Here is a 16566-nt window from a genome sequence, read left to right on the forward strand (position 1 = left end):
AAGAAGGTTATAGTTGTGGTTTCGAAGTTTCATTTTACTTTGGCTTCAGGTTCAGGGTTGGGTGTTTTTTTGTTTTTTTTTTTTTGGTGTTTTTGTTTAAATGCATCACTTCTTGCTGTTACTGTGTTTCGTTCTCTCCAATGATTCATCTAGCTCTGGGGCATTTATTGAAATTCTTGATACAAAATCCAAGGGAAGTGAACCTCACTTTAAACTTTGCAAGGACAGCTGCCTAGTCCATGTAAAGCCTCTTGCACTTTTCTTCAGCTGATGTTTCCTCTACAGGTACTGAGAAGCAGTTCAGAGGAAAATGTCCAGGTTACTGCAACGTTACAGCAATGCCCGTGGCTGTTTCTAGGTTTTGTGCTGAAGGTTTCAGCTCTGGTGTTCATTTGTCTCCCTTGGCACCACACGCAAAACTCACAGTGTAGCATTACTTGGACAAAAAGGACAGTATTTCAATAATGCTTGGAAAGCCGAACTGATTCGGTGTGACTGAGATGCCTCAGAAAGACAAGTATATGTCCATTTCACAGCAATTCATGTGCGTGATATCCTAAAGGGGTCAGTAGTTCTGCTATAACATGTTTAAGGTTCCACATTCAGAAAAGCTTGAAAGCACTGTTCTGGGATCCACTCCTTTGTAGAAAAACTACTAGAAATAAATGCTTTTTGAAACCTAACCAAAGAGATGGGTTTCATTCATTTTTCTCTCTGTGTAGGGTTATATGGTAATAAGAAAAATACATTCAGAAAAGTAAATCGAGCCACTTCTGTAAACAGAAAAGCTTTATTAGGAAACACCTTGAAAATTATGGACCCCTAATACTCTGAAAGTTAGCCAGCATGAAAGATATTAAAGTATAGGGTAATAAAATATTGCAACTGCAGCTACATTTTCATCATCCTTTCAGGAAATGGTTCATCTGAGTTGCAAGGAGACCTATTTACCATTGCAGAGGGTCTGAGCACCGCTGGGGATTTCAGCCCGGGCGCTCAGCAAAGCCCGGCCCGTGCTGGGACTTTGGCTGGGGAAGGATGCAGAAGAGGGCTGCTCGCTCTCTCTCTCTGCCATCGATCCGCTCCTTTACAAAGAAAGTACACGAGCTGTTTTCAGCAGAGATAACGCCTAGAGGCAGCATCCCGACTCGGAAATTCCTGCCTTCCTTCCCTTCCCTAGCCGTACCAGGGGGGCACTCTGCTTTTGCCTTCCACCTGAGACCCGGCAGCCGTGCCGGGAGCCGGGCTCTCACCCGACAGAGCGGCCAGGGGCTGCCGCATCCCCTTGCCATCCCCTCGCCATCCCCTCGCCATCCCCTTGCCATCCCCCCGCCATCCCCTTGCCATCCCCTCGCCATCCCCTCGCCATCCCCTTGCCATCCCCCCGCCATCCCCCCGCCATCCCCTCGCCATCCCCTCGCCATCCCCCCGCCACCCCCTCGCCGCCCCCTCGCCGCCCCCTCGCCGCCGGGGACCGGGCGGCAGCCCCGCAGCAGCATCCCTCGGGGCGCGGGGCAGGGCAGGGCAGGGCAGGCGGGGAAGGGCAGGGCAGGGCAGGCGGGGAAGGGCTCCTTTCCCCCCCGGGGGGGCATCTTCGGGGCGGGGGCCGCCGCTGCCCTCCCCTCTGCGGGGCTGCGGCCGCCTCCGTGCCAGCCCCGCCGGGCGCCCCCCGGCCCCGTCGCCGTCCCCGTCCCCCCCCCCGGGGCCAAGGGAAGCGCCGCGGGTCCCCGCAGCCCGGGGGCAGCCCCGGGGGTCTCGGGGGGAGCAGGGCGCTGGGATCGAGGCGTGCGAGGAGGGGCGAGCCCAGCCCAGGCTCGGCGAAACGGGGCCGGAGCCGCCGCTTCTCCACCCAGCGCTGAGCCGGGGGAAAGGGCCGGGGGATTTCGGCAGGAAAAAAAAAAACCGCTCCGAAACCGCTCCGCAAGTTCCAGCGGCTGCCAGAGCAGCTTGGGGTGGCTTTGGGTTTGCTCCTCTGCGTGAGCGTGGTCGGGAGGAGCGCCAGCGAACACCCAAAAGTCTGCCCCCAAAACCCGGGAGAGCCGGAGGAAAGCCGCGGCGGAGAGTTGGGGTGCTGTGGATCTATTCGGCACAAAGTCCTGCCACCGCTGCTGGAGACATTCGTATGGCTTGAAGGTAAGAGAGAAGTGCTGATGCTTTTCTGCCAGAAACCCAAGCGTTGTGAATATGCCGGGAATGCGATAGAGACAACAGCAGATGTTGTAAACCGCCACTGCCTAGCAGTGCAAATAAAGACAAGCAAAAAAGAAAACGCTTGGCATTGTACCGTCTGGTCTGTTGAGGCTGTTCTCTTTTAAAAAGAGTAGGTGAAAGCAAGTTTTGAAATGAAAAAAAAAAATACAGAGTATCCTGATTATTTTTTTTCTTCGAAAACACTAACTGCAAACCAATGAACAATTGCTTTAAATACTAAAGATGCATTTAGGGATGCTAACAAATTAGGGTTGTTTGTAGAAGTTTGATGCTCGGTGTTGCTCTCACGTACACACAATGGAAATAAAGTGGCAGGGAAAACTGTAGGAGGAGGACGCGTAGATGGAATATCGTGTAGGTCCATTCCCCAAAAGAATGAGAGTGTGCAGATACAGTGTTTGAGGAAAAACACTCTTACCACACTCATTTTTATAGATAAAGCAAAGCTTCTGTCCCTTCCCTGCTTCCCAGCACCAGTGTTGATGTGGAGCTATCCTTCCCAGTGAAGGACGGCAGACCCGTGCTAATCACGCTTTCCAGTGAAAGCCCTGAAAGGCAAGCTGTCAGAAATTCTCCTCTAAATACTGGGAAGAGATTTTCTGCGAGGTTTGGAATAACCTCTGTGGCATGAAGGAAGCCCGAGTTGTTCCTGTTTCTGTCTTAATATTTTCCGTTGTCCTTCAGCTACAAGTTGCATCTGCCTTTTTGCAGACGGCATAAAGCAGGGAGATGGGGCAGGCAGGCAGACAGTAAGGTTGTTTTGGGTCAGCACTGTATTGTATTCAGCACTGAAGTATTTTTGTTGCAAGTTGTTGACTGTAGGTGGTTTCTACACAGCTCACACATCCTCACATGTTAATTGTCAAGTCTCCTCAGCCTGACTTACGCACATGCAGAGCCTGGAGCCACAGAGCTAACAGCATGTGGAGCATGAATCACTGCTCTTCAAGTAGGGTTTGGAGTCAAAAAGAAAAAAATAACTTTATTGTTTTATAAATAACCAGCCATGAAATTATGATATAACTCATCAAATAGATTGCACACACAATTCACGGCAAAATAGCATGGGTTGTATTTCTCACATGTTCAGTGTTTCGCTTAGTTGTTCCTCTTTAAGCACACAATGGTGTTCAGAATTCACGTCTTAAATTAAGTAAAAGTCCGTGAGTTTCTCTGTAGCAATTTAGAAAAAAAAAGTCTATTGACAGTATTATTAAATCCATCAGAGGAGTGTAAAGAACCCTAACAAAGAAGTGTGAATAGCACAAATTCCGTAGTTTTTGTGTATTTTTTTCTCCATTTATCTTCTTTTCCATGCTGCAGAAATTCTGCTCCCTTAGAACCTTTATTCTTTATGTGCCATCCTTCCGGGCAGAGTTGCTGTGAAAGTATTTCCACTGATCTGTGTAGCCTGCGATTACCTGCTGCTTGCATGGACAGTGGATGGCATTGCATGCAAACGTGGTGGAGAGAGGAAGAAAGAAGGGAGGACTTCACCGTTAGAAATGGCAAAACTGTAAATAAGCATCTATCTACAGATTATACAGGTGTGAGTTTGGACACTGCCTTTCCCCTTATTATTATATCCTGGGAAGTCCCCCATACGTACTTCATGCAGCTGTGCATACCTAAACCCATTGTGTGTAGCCTGCCGAGCTTTCCATTTGCGTGTAACTTCCATGGGCACACAAATATTGGGATTGCTTGAGTGTAAAACAGCTTCAGCTTGGTGCACAGTGGCATTCATAAGGCAGAAGTGCATGTGTCAGACCTAGAGGGAAGTACATGAACCTCTGGAAAGCAGCTGAGGCTGGGTTAATAGTACAGGTCAACTTGTAGCGAACATGGACCGTATCCAGAAGCAAACAGCTTCCTTTTTACGTTGCATATTCCTTCTGTGTCACTCCCATACTCTGCATGAAAGCCTAGGTTATGATTAGATAGGTGGTCACCCGGTGCCCATCCTGGCAGTGCTGCACAGCCCCGTCCCAAATCCTCACCCCATCCTAAATCCTCGTGGAGCCTGCTGACGTGGGCAGGCTCTATCCCTGCAAACCTGCAAAGCGAAGGCGATTTCCTGCATGTGCTCCTCCCGCGAGGGGATCGCAGCTGGCCGTCCACTCGCTCTGCATGCGCTGCATGCATGCACGCAGCAGGCACGGAGATTGCTCTTGAATCCTTCCCAGCTTGGCTGAAGTAGGAGACACCTGCCTGGGAAAGACACTCAGCATTTCCCTTAACGGCACTTCATTGCGGGTTCGGTGTATTCTTCCTCACGTCCTCGCAGGGCAGCAGACTCAGGCTGTTCCTGCTGACCAAAGGCACTGGTCAATAGATAACAGGAGCGATCAACGTGCTGCTAAATGCAACTGGAAGAGAACAGCAGCGTGCTGCAGTCAGGTTGGAAGGTCTGAGCACTGGCACAGGCTGCAATGAACAGGAAGGCCCTGCACATAGCTGCGAGTTCTTGTGTGTTCTTCTAAAATCACACCTTTGTATTAAAACAAACAAAATCTCACCCTCCCACTCTCTGTTTTCTCAAACTTTGGAATTTAAATTTGCCTTTAAAGAGCTTATAATGCTTATACTTTGGTGTGTCTCAAAAGGCCACAGGGAATTGCGCTCTCTGTGGTAAAACCTACTCTCGGAAAGCGTAATTACCCTGGGTGCCTCTGTGTTCACCACTGGACTAAACAAAAAAAAAAAAAGAAAAAGAAAAAAAAAGAGAGAAAAAAAAAAAGGACTGCCTTATTTTAAAGCCCCTTGCTGCCGAATGGGTCACTTCAGTCCTACTGGATAGACGGAGCCCACACTGTGTAACATCCGAATCGCCCTGGGGTTGTGATAACCCCAAGGAGCAGATAAGAACTGCCTTAACCCGAAGCTTTCTCATCCTTGGCATCTGAGGTATTATACAGAATTATCTTCTGAAGCTGCTTCTGAAACTGCAGGGAATAGTTGGATGGGAAACAAACAAACAAACAAACAAACAAAACCAAACAAACCTTACAAAATCAATCTTCCTCCAGAAGGGAGCAGAATTTATATTACTTGGAAACATTTGGATGTTTTTATTTCCACTGTGTAAATAAAGCCACGGAATGCACTTCTAAACCCTACTCTCTCTTTTTACAAACCATTTGCTTGCTCATCTCTGACAACCTTTTGCTTGACTTACCCTTTTTCTCATATACTTCTTTATGTAAATCAGAATATTTTTGACAAATCTTACATACAGATTCTCTAATACAACAAGGAACTTAAAACAAAATACTTATCTTCAAAGGCACAACTGTTCGTAGCTCTTTGGATGTGAATAAGAAGGATTTGGCTCATGAACCTTACAAGCATCTCATAATAACTCTTTTTCAATTTCACCCTCTGTGCACAAAGTCCTTCTGAACACTTAGGAAATCTGGAAATGAGCATTGGCTCTCTCACACGGACACAGCTGACTTTTCATAGCTAGGAGATGTAGGATGGGGAGCAGGTTGACATAACATGCAATTTAGCTGTAAAGCTTCTTGCCACAGGATGCTAAATGTGCCTAAACGCTGTTGACCAAGGTTTAAGGGGAGACTAGGCAATATCAATGCCAACGGAGGAAATCCACTGATGGTTAATAACTGTATAGAAAGCACCCTTGCTCAGTGAATGCCTGCAATATAAACTGTTGTATGATGAGAGAGTGTTTGTAAAAACACGTCCAGTTGCTTCATTCTTATGCTCTTGCCCAGGCAATAGTTTTTGGTTAGCACTGGGGAAAAGATGCTGGGCTAGGTGAACTTTGTCTGATCTCTCGTTGTTATCCTTGTAAGGCTACAGGCAGAAAATACAGTAGGCTACATTTTAAATCACATTACAGTTTGAAATTTATGGAGGAAGGATTTATAAAGATTTGTTTGGGGTCTAATGCCGCTGTATTTTACGAAGGAAAACTTTTAGTAACTGCATTTGCTTTGGCTAATTCTTTAGTCGCGCACAAATGAGACTGATTAATTTGTGCCATGGAGTTGCTAACAAGCTTCTCTGGGGAAGGGGGAGGCAATTGTTTAAGTCCTGTCAGATGCATCACTCCTTGTGCTGTTACAAAACCAACCTATATTCAATCTAAAATGGTTGCTAATAAGTATTAACTCCCCTACCAATTGTTCCACCTCAATCATGTTTTCTCTTGCTGTCCTTCATCTGGATATTTTTAGCATTATAATTTTTTTAAAGATGTGACTATGTGTTCAATTGCTTCTCTGCTGTACATCCCTCCCAATTATCTTGGTGGGTATTTTTCTCTCAGCCCCCTAGAACGGGTTTATTTCTGGTTTACTCTTCCCTGTTGGTTTCCATGTGGTTATGTGGGAGGCTGCACACTCTTTATCAAAGCAGAGAGCCGTGATTAGTCCATTCAGAAAATGTAAATGCAGCCTGATGTGTTATGTAGCACTGGAGAAAAAGAGATAGACTGTGAGGAGCAATAAAAGCAGGCAGGCACAGAACACAGTGCCGAGCCCTGTAGGTAGGCCTGGGTGATCAGAATGACGTCCACACTTCAAATTTCTAATGGAGCTAAATAAACACCCAACCTGTGCACTGCTGTCTGGGGAGGGCTAATCAGAGTGCAATGCAGTCCTGCTGAAGTAAGTGAAATCCGCTGTGACTGTGCAGCCCTGGCAGTTAACATTCATTTTGATTCGTACCTCCCTTCCTGTGCGTGTTCCATTATTTATCCCAGATCTCAGACTCTGTAGCCTCAGCTGTTCCTATCTGAGATGTCCCAAGAGCTGAAAACACACTTATTAGCTGATAAATACATGTATTTGATTTTACTCGCTGCTTCAGGTTGCCAACTGCTACCGCTGTGGATGTATCAGCAAAATCAACACTATTGAGGACGCGCTGCACAATTTGCAGCTTTATAGAAAAATGAACTCTTCACCAACATCGCAGGTTTTTGAATCATGTTCCCTGGGATGCTAGAACTGAGAAAATGTCTCGGAAAAGTTAAATGCATTACCTCATATATTACACCTTGCAAATTACTTGTCTGAACAAGTAATTGGGCTGAGTACCGGCCCCAAACACTATTTACATTTATCTGATAATTTGGAGTTTTAACAAATTACGGTTCTGTCTGGTGCAGGCACTCTGCTGACCTCCAGTTACCTCCCTATCTGCATATTTCAAGCTTTCACGTGTTTCTGTAACAATCCAGAGAATTGTGATTATCTGCAGGATTGCAGAAGCCTGAAGTTAGACGTCTAACCTTTTTATCTGCTTTCTCTGGTGGCCACTCCAGGCAAGAATACCTCTGAGGTAGAGCCTTATCTCCACGCTTGGAAATCTCGCCCTCTCCCACATCAGAGAGAGCAGGGTGCCTGCAGCCAGCCTGCTCTGCCTCAGACATCTACGTGCAGAGACTCATTTCGGTTAATCGTGCTTGAGAAGCTTCAGTTATAAAGATCTTATTAATTTAAAAAAATTAAAAATTGGGAAAAAAAAAAAAAGCCATATATATGATTAAAGAAGAACCACCCTGGTCCCAGTAGGTGCATCATTTATACTCTCTGTGGGGCCGTGGATGCTTTAAAAATGAGTTTGTGGTGGTACAGGAATACCTCGGCACACCATGACTGTGTGAACGGGCTGAGCGTGTGTAAGCTCCTTACTTGTGCTTTTTAATGGCAAACTGACAGTAATGATTGGAAGGTTTTAATTATCCGACTAACTGGGGAATCACAAAGTCAACATCCAAATCCCCGTGCTGGGAAAGATTTCTGCGTGTCATTAGTTAACATCGCTGTTGTTATTCACAGAGCGTGGCTCGCGTTGGCCACAATCCATGTCTGGGGACCCCAGACCTCAGTGTAAAGAAGGAAGAGGAGGTTATTGAAGCGTTGGGGTTACTGTTACTCTTTTACAACTGCACACAAGGGTACCAGGCAGCCTCTGGGCTCCCCATGTAAATGGCGAGCCCCCAGCGCCTGCCCAGGTGCAGGACAGGCTCTCCTAGGCACGGGATGGGGCACTGGGCGAGCTGTGTATTTCCCAGGCTTAGTTAAAAACGTCAGCTCCCCACAGGTGCAAGGTGCAAAAGGTGTCAGGCTCTGGCCACACCGAGTGTTTCCCAGAGCTGTACGGCCCTGGAGCCCTGCAGGATGCTGCGGCACACGCGGAACTGGCGCGCTGGGAATCACATCGTACCGAGAGCTCGGCTGGCACAGGTGTGGTTTCAGGAAGCTTCGAGTAAACTGGGAGATGTTGCTATGCTTGGTGCAAAAGGAAAAGTGCTCGTTCAGCAGGCTGGCTGGGGGGAGGCAGCACTCATGGAAAAACGCTGATTTGGTGCCCCCAGCCACAGCACTGCTTCTGCAGAGCTTTAACAGCCAGGGCTTGCCAAAAACTTCATGGCCAAAGCCATTTCCATTGGAAGTTGAACTGAATCAATGTTTCGCAGAAAGTAATCCCTTTTCTCACAGGTTTTCTTGCTTGCTTTTTTACCCAGTACAAATTCAGTAATATTTCCTCACTAACATTTGGTTTAGCTTCAAAAGTTCTGGGTTCAGAGCTTCCGACAGAGATTAATGGTCCTGAAAGAGAGATCATCTCTGTCACTAGGATTTTACCATCCCCTTGTTCCACACCACCAGTAAAGCCCCAATATTCTTTCTAAAATAGAGGCATATGCATTTCCTTTGAAAGATGCTTTACTAATAAAAAGAGAACTCCATGCGATGACGCTCTGCAATTACTCGCTATGTAGGAGGATGTTTGTCTACATGTGATGTCTATTGCTTTGCAATTTCCTTTGCCGTCCTTCCAAGTGTTATTTTTATTTATCTGTAGATTTTTTTTTCTTACTGTGAAAGAAGAATCAATTAGGAAATTACAACAGCAACAGAAAACGATGAAAAAGGATAATAATATACTTAAGATCCTTTGGCACTTCACATTGCAATTCAGCTAACTGCTGAATTTCTGATTCAGAAGGCCACAGAAACAAACCCACAAAACCTCACGTAACAGACGGTTTATAGAAACAATAAATGTATTTTAGAAAAAGAAAGAAAAAAAGAACATTAAGAGGAAATTATAAAGAAAAGCAGCGACTAAATATGTGCTGGAGACAGTCCAACACTGTGGCCATTTCTACCAGCATTTCACCCCACAGGTCTTTTCCTGAAGATGTCCTTCACGTGCCAGGCGTGGCAGCACCTCGACCACTACAAATGTGTCTGATTTTCAGCTGAGTGAAAAATTCAAGTCAGAAACAACAACAGCAACCCATGCTCACACTGCAAACTGTTTTACTTACAGACGTGGGTTGATTTTTTTTTGGTTTGTTTTCTGTTTTTCCTGGAGAGAACCACACACACCAAGGCCGTGCAGACTGCTACCCTGGCACGCTGCTGCTCCACGTCCTCTGTTGCCTCTGCTCAATGGGAAAGGTGCAGCTTTATCATTTCATGAGATTCCCATCCTTGCTGTAGATGTGATTTCAGCCACAAGTACCAAGTTTCAGCAAAACAAATATATCTCAGAGGTCCCCAAGGCAAAAAGAGATGTAGAATATAAGGAGGGGTATAATGGAAGTGTTCGCATCCATCACTCCAGAGGCTCTGAGATAAATGAAAGGAGGGCTTATCAGTGATGGCAGCTGGGAAGAGGGCTTAGAATTTGTCCAGCTCAGCATTTGGTCCGCTGGATATGGGGAACCAGTAGTTTCCCCTGCAACCCTTCCCGTGTGTGTGTGTTCAGAACCAAATAATAAGTGCTGGTGCTTGCTCTTTGCTTCAGCCTTGCTAAACACAGCAGAGAGGCCACAGATGGCGGCAGCACCGCGAGGCAGCAGAGGCAGGCCGGTTTACATGCGCGAGGGATGTCACATTCACACGTTCCTGACTGAGGCTTTCCACTCTTCTGGCTTGTGTTTATCAGAACGAGAAAATATTTAACACTAGGAGAAAATTCACTGTTATTTTGGTACTGTTACACAACAGTTTGGAGAGAAGAATCAGACACGGGTTTGCTAGAAAACAGCAATTAAAACCTCCTTTGAATCTCATTGCAAAGTATTTCTTCAGAAGGGGATGCCAACACTGAGCTTTGATGGGAGGATGAAGGGGACTGTGTCTGCAGGATGAGCTTGTAAGAGAACACAATCCTTCTTGCAATGTTACCAGGCATTTCTGTTGGGAAGGCTGGTGCCTGCTGGAAGGTTTTCCTTGGACTTCTCCGCTTGTTTCACCTTCAGCAAACAGGGCATGTTTGTTCAGACCATGCACATTTTGCTTTTAGTCGTCCCTGCTCCCTTATTTATACTGCTGATGAATAAAACAGCCCCTGAAGATAGCACTGGGTTTAGTCCTGCTTTAGCTGTCACAATTACTTGTGCCAAGCACTCCATAATTAAAAACATTAGTGGCTCCTCGTAATGTTTCATCGGAAAGAGTATCTGCTCCCCCCGAGATAGGGTGGAAATATTCATGACTATCTGGAGCCCCATTAATGACGTTCTGGATTAAATGAATATGCAAAGGATATGGAAATCATAACTAGAGCAGGTCCAGCTTACTGGGTGCATGAATTGGACTCCTTACGGCTGCTGTTTGCTGTGGCTGATTTAAAAGCTTCCGATTAAGCCAAGTCCTTGTTGTGTTAGGTGGGCACCTAGGCAGTGCTTTGGGACAATGGTCACAGCCACAGCATTTTTCCAGCTGCACCCACCCAGGGAATTGTACTGCGGGAGCTGTCGGTGCACAAATCATCCCCAGCTCTCTCTCTTCCCTCGCTTGCACGGAGGGAAGCTGGGGACGGTCCCTGGGGACCGAGGCATTTCTGCAGTGTAAACAGCAGCCGTGAGGATGTTTCCTTTCTCGTCCTCTCCCGGTGTTTGTTCTGCCGATTCAGTTTACTAACTTTTCAGGGCAAAATGCCTGCTGTGTATACTAATGCCTTTTGTACATTAATGGCTCGCAGCAGGAGGAAAGTTTCACAGAGGACGTGAAAGCCACCAGGTAAAACCCCCCAAAGCGGCTGTTCAGTGTGCAGGGAGCCAGAGGAGCACAGGCAGAAGCCTTGACCAAGGTGGGCTGTGAGCAGAGGCCTCGAGATCCTCAGCCAGTGTGTGTTGAAAAGCAGCACTCGTGTGGCCGAGCTCCTGCAAGCAGCTCTGCCAACTGCGGCTGCTCCGAGCTGGCCTCTGGAGCCACCTCCTGCTTGCAGTAGCTCTTTTCTGCGGGTTTCAAACCCCAATGACTCAAATCACTCAGGGGATCAAACATCTCTCGGATTTTGAAATTGCTTTTGGAGCTTTGAATAACATTTTTTCCCCTGGCTAAGGATTTGCTGGTGATGCTCCATGGCAGAAGGGGGGGCTTCATTTGGTCTCAGAGCTCCCACCAGCCCTGCTCCGCTGCTGAAGGATCAGCCCAAGGGCACCAGCTGGGCAAAGGGGCTGCAGCAGCAGGTGGGTTTCCTTGGCCGTGAGCAGCACATGAGCTGCAGCTGGACTTCAGCATGCTAATGAGCTTATGGGGTGCTAATGAAGGCCTCTGTGAGAAGCTCAGTTTGGTACCTCCTGACCAGCAAAACCGAGCAGGACAGGCGCGATCTTCACCCCCCCCGCTTCTCCCATCTTAGCTCAGGGTGAGGCGAAGCAGCCACGTGGTCACCTGGAAAATGAGTGCACCCTGCACCAGGGAAGCACAACGTCACCTGTGTCACCCACACGGGCTCTCGGAGATCTCTGACGAGGCACAAGGAGGTGGCTGCCTTCTTCTCCCACTACCAAATTCCACTAAACACGGAAGCACCTAACACGCAGTGTAAACCCCCTGTGGTCTCATGCAGCTTGTTTGACACCAGGCAAAGGGTTCATAAGAGAAAAATGCACCCCCATCATAGACAAAAACCTCCCCTCCTCCTGACCCTGCTCAATGCAGCCAGGCGAGCATTGCCATTTAGGAAACCAGGAGAAAACCACTCAAATCAAGCTGGTGAGGGGTTCAATAAGACACTTAATTTCTTTGGCCATGCTTGAAATCCCATCCTGAGACACTGGTGGGATGAAGGCTGGCCTCTCTTCAGCCCCTCTGCCTCCACGAGAGGCTGGGACCGCGGACGCTGGGTGCTGCAGGAGGGCACAGGGCAGCGCTTGGCTCCCACAATCTCAGCGAGGGAGTCAGGCAGGGGCACCACCGGCATCTTACGGGGCCGTCTGATCACGAATGACACTCCTTGTCACATCGCATCTCCAGGAGCTCAGCCAAAAGGCTGGGGGAAAACGCGCCTGAGTCTTCTGGAGCCTGCCCCCCTGCCGCGTGTGCCAGCAGGAGGGGCTGTCCTCGGGTACCCCAGGGACAGGAGGGGTGGCAGCGGGGCGTCACTGCCTTGGCATCACGGCCAGGCACAGCAATTCCCCTCCCCAGCCTCTGCAGGGTGAGGGAGGACACCAGGGAGAGGGTCCTGCCAGCGGACCTGATGCTGGTAACTCTCTGCAGGCTCACTCTCTGTACAGTTTATGTGCTTTCTTCCTTTCTTTCTTCCTTTTTTTTTTTTCTTTTCTTTTTTTTTTTCAATCAGTGCCCTGGCACTCCTAGGCAAGTTTTATCTTAAATATTGCATGTGGCTCTTTCTCTCACTCCCTTACATGTCTGCTTGAGATCCAAGTACATATGCTATTTCTGCTCCGTGAGCTGGGGGCCAAATCCATTTGAAATAATGACAAAGCTCCCACTGGGAAGGAAATCATGCCTAGTAGCAATAATTCTTATAGGAATGCGCGCTTCTGTATCACAACAAGTAGCAGCAAAAAAGATCTCTGCCTCCATGGGCCGACTGAACTGAACGAGGAGGGGGACACGATAACGCAGCATCATTAGAGCTGCACATATATTGCTTGTATGAAAGGGAACGTGCTGCTTTGCATATCTGCAAGATGCTCAGGAAGGCTGGATTGAGATGATCAGACAAACACCTGCCGTGCAACGGCCGTGGTGCAGAGCAGGACCCCCACGGTCCCTCCCTGCCCTTTCCAGCACTACTGCTAGGACGGCAGATGCCAGCTTGCTGAGGATCCAGCCCCATTCCTGATGGCTGAGCGCCCGCTCTGCGGCAGGAGATGTGACAGGACAGGTCCCGGCCTGGATCTCTGTCCTGCATCCATTTACATTTTGCTTGCAAAGCTGACCAAGGTGGGTGCTGGAAGTCAGCATTTAAGCTGATTTAGGCGGAGCTGATTTGGGTCAGGGATTAACTGATTAAAGATCATTAGGATGTGAAATTTGAGAAGCACTGGTGGATGTAGGAGGAATACACAGAGGCTCCTCGCCTCCCCTGCTCTGACTGCGGCTGCCCTTTGTGGCCGTTCGGCAGGAAGGACAGGGCAGAAATTCATCTCAGGTACCCCTGAAGTTACAAACACAGGGAAGTGGCACGGGGAGCGAGATGGAGTCACGGGATCTGCTGTGTGATTGACACGGCTGCCTCGAATCTGCACAAAGAGTCTATTAAAAGGGGCTTCATGGAAACTATTAGTCACGTACAGTTCAGGGCAAACACCCACAAAATCTTGGAAAAAGGGGAAGGGAAGGGAAGGGAAGGGAAGGGAAGGGAAGGGAAGGGAAGGGAAGGGAAGGGAAGGGAAGGGAAGGGAAGGGAAGGGAAGGGAAGGGAAGGGAAGGGAAGGGAAGGGCTCGGCTCTGCTTTCCTTTGGAATTTGCTTCTTTTGGCAAACATTTTTGCAAACAAGCTTAGTGACAAGAGTGGCAATGAAAAGAGCAGATGTTAAATGAATGTTAGGTGGCATAAGTGGAAGGCAAATATTTGATCTCCTCAATCTGAATTATTATTATTTACTTTTAATAAAGTGTGGCTGAAGGCCTCGGTGCTGAAACATCCTTGTGCTAGGTGCTGCATAAACACAGCAAGCCTGACTGCAGGGAAAAATTGTTTATTCAACCGAGGAATTAACACAATCTACTTCTGCAATCAAATTAAGTTATACTCTTCAAATACCAAGCATCAAAATGTGGAGCGAACGTTAAACAGACAAAACCAAGTAATTTTTAAAATCCTTCAACATTTGCCACATTTTAACCAGGACTTAAATAAACATTTTGTTCAAATTTCAACCACCTCTGTAGATAACTCCCGCAGATGGGAGAGAGGAGATTCATCCTTTTCATTTCCTCAGAAATAATGCAATTAGCTCTACCAATGATTAAGGGTTATTTGCAGACATTGGTGGATGATCTCAAATATATAACAAAATCTAAAAGGATCACCAGCATCATAAGGCTGGGAGGTTATTAGATTAGTCAGAGTCTCTAGTCAGAGATTTAGCATTGGTATACGTATAAAAGAATTAGGGAAAAATGGTCTTCTGTACCAAACAGGATGCTAGGTCTATAGTAAAGCAATAGTTAATCAGAACCGATGTCTTTCTAGTCAGAAGACCTGTCGCTGACAGCAGCCATCTCCATGTGAGAACACTGGAGCGAAGCGATGTGCGATATCTACCCTATTAATTCACAGCCTTATCTGTGGCTGTTGCAGACTTCGCTAGATCCTGCGGTACAAGATCTGGTGGTTTCCACAATTAGCTTTTGGGTGGGCCTGACAGAAGACTTTGGAAGGGGTCTTTGTTTTTGGGACGGGAATTGTTCAGCCTTAAACACTGAAAATCGAGGTCTGTGCAGTATCTGGCTGGGTGTCCAGAACCCAGAGCACATACAAGTGATTTAAATCCTTGTCTGCCCATCCTTTCCACCAAGCTGAGAAGTGTTCAAGTGGGCTGCGTTTGGAGCAGCTCCAGCCTGCAAAATTCTTAATCTGCCAAATGCTCAGAGGATTAAAGCTTGCCCTGTACCCACGTCTTCTTCCAGAGTAACAGGAATCAATGGCTCTGCCCCAGCAGCCTGCCAGGCAGGAGCCAAACCTCTCCCGAATTACGTGGGTAAAGGGAGGGATGGGGTTTTCTGGAAGGAGATTATTGCTGGAGGAAGCTATTTATACGTACTTCCACTTTGGAAGGAAAACTACTGATTTGCAATGTAAAGTGCCCTTCTGCCTTCGAGATGCCTGTGAGCTGCCAAGCCTGCTTTCAGGAGGGCCAGCAGCAGGAGCGTGTGCTCTAGCGGCTGCCGGGGAGCTGGAGGTGCCAACGCTGCAAGGCTGCGGAACCTCACCAGGGCAGGAACAGCTCGGGATTGTCCATATCACGATAGAGGATCAAATCCCTAGAAATGCTCACAAAATGTGTTCCAAACTCGGATAACCAAAATGTTTTGAGTTAAAACGTTTCAAAGAAAAGAGCATGATTTAACTAAAATTTCAGAGCAGGCACTTATTTTATGTTTCTTAAGTTTTATTTCTTCATTTTGATGCAAGATGTAACAGGTTTGAAGTCTTGATGTACTCTGAAAACTTCACTTACTCAGAAAAATCCACAACCTTTTCTTGCTAACATTATTATTTTTGATTTTAATATAAAAATGGTAAAGTTGGAAAATTCCAAGTAAGTTCTGGTAAACCCCTTTGAGAAGCTGCAGGTCTTGAATGAAGAGATGGCCTTTTTGGAAACAAAATCTGCATTTCGTTGGCAGAAAGAGATGCTAAGGCAAGGTGTATGTGCACTTCCCCCGCTCTGGGGAGAACATCACCGAATTTCTCCCTTCCAGTAGATCTTGCAAGAGAAAAACAAGCCACACACCCCATGGTGTCAAGCCCTTAGTTCTGGGCACTTACAGGAGGAGCTGCCTCCGTTAGGTGCTTTACAACATGCTCCTGGGGGACACACGCATGCTTCCTAGTAGGAAGACACAATTAGATATTACACAAGACCAGGTGAAACGCAGCAAGGTTTCTGACTCAGAAGTGAACAATAACTGTGGTTAAAATGCCGTGCACTTGTATTTTGAATAACAAAGGACTTGAAGAGTGGGGACCCATAGAGGAAGGCAGGAGAGGAGGAAGCTTTTCAAGAGGCTTTTGCAAGGAGCTGATGGGAAGAACTGTTGTATTGGGTAGATACGAAGGCTGTGTGATGCTGGAGAGCTAGATTTCAGCTCCAAAAAAAAATCTTTGTCTCCAATCTCTGTACCTCTAGGAGCAAAGGTAGCTAAGACTACTGCTTGCACAGTGCTTCTGAACAGGGAGACAAAACATCTCTTCTAAACCAGTTTCCCTTTCTCTTGCTCTTCCACCACTTCCCTCCAACATAACATGTCATTCCCCTTCACTGAAGTGCCTGAGCAGCATTCTCGGTGGAACCCAGTAAACAGCATCAAGAGGCATCTTTAGGACAGAAAGGATGGCAGTTTGACAGCTTTCCTGTGGCCCACTGATTCCCAAATTTCA

General features: G+C 47.3%; 1 protein-coding gene across 3 annotated transcripts in view; it reads left to right on the forward strand.

Annotated features, from left to right (window-relative positions):
- The first annotated feature begins 1659 nt into the window (after positions 1-1659).
- Positions 1660-16566, forward strand: part of DRD2 (dopamine receptor D2) — a 28058-nt gene continuing 13151 nt past the window's right edge. Inside the window, exon 1 of one of the 3 annotated variants that reach the window (XM_080567911.1) lies at positions 1660-2133. The gene's annotated coding sequence lies outside the window, so the exon portion shown is untranslated. The remainder of the gene's footprint in view (positions 2134-16566) is intronic. The other 2 variants (XM_080567909.1, XM_080567910.1) reach the window with 2 other exon arrangements.

Source organism: Anser brachyrhynchus (assembly GCF_964034855.1).
Source record: "Anser brachyrhynchus genome assembly, chromosome: 25".
Lineage (NCBI taxonomy): Eukaryota > Metazoa > Chordata > Aves > Anseriformes > Anatidae > Anser > Anser brachyrhynchus.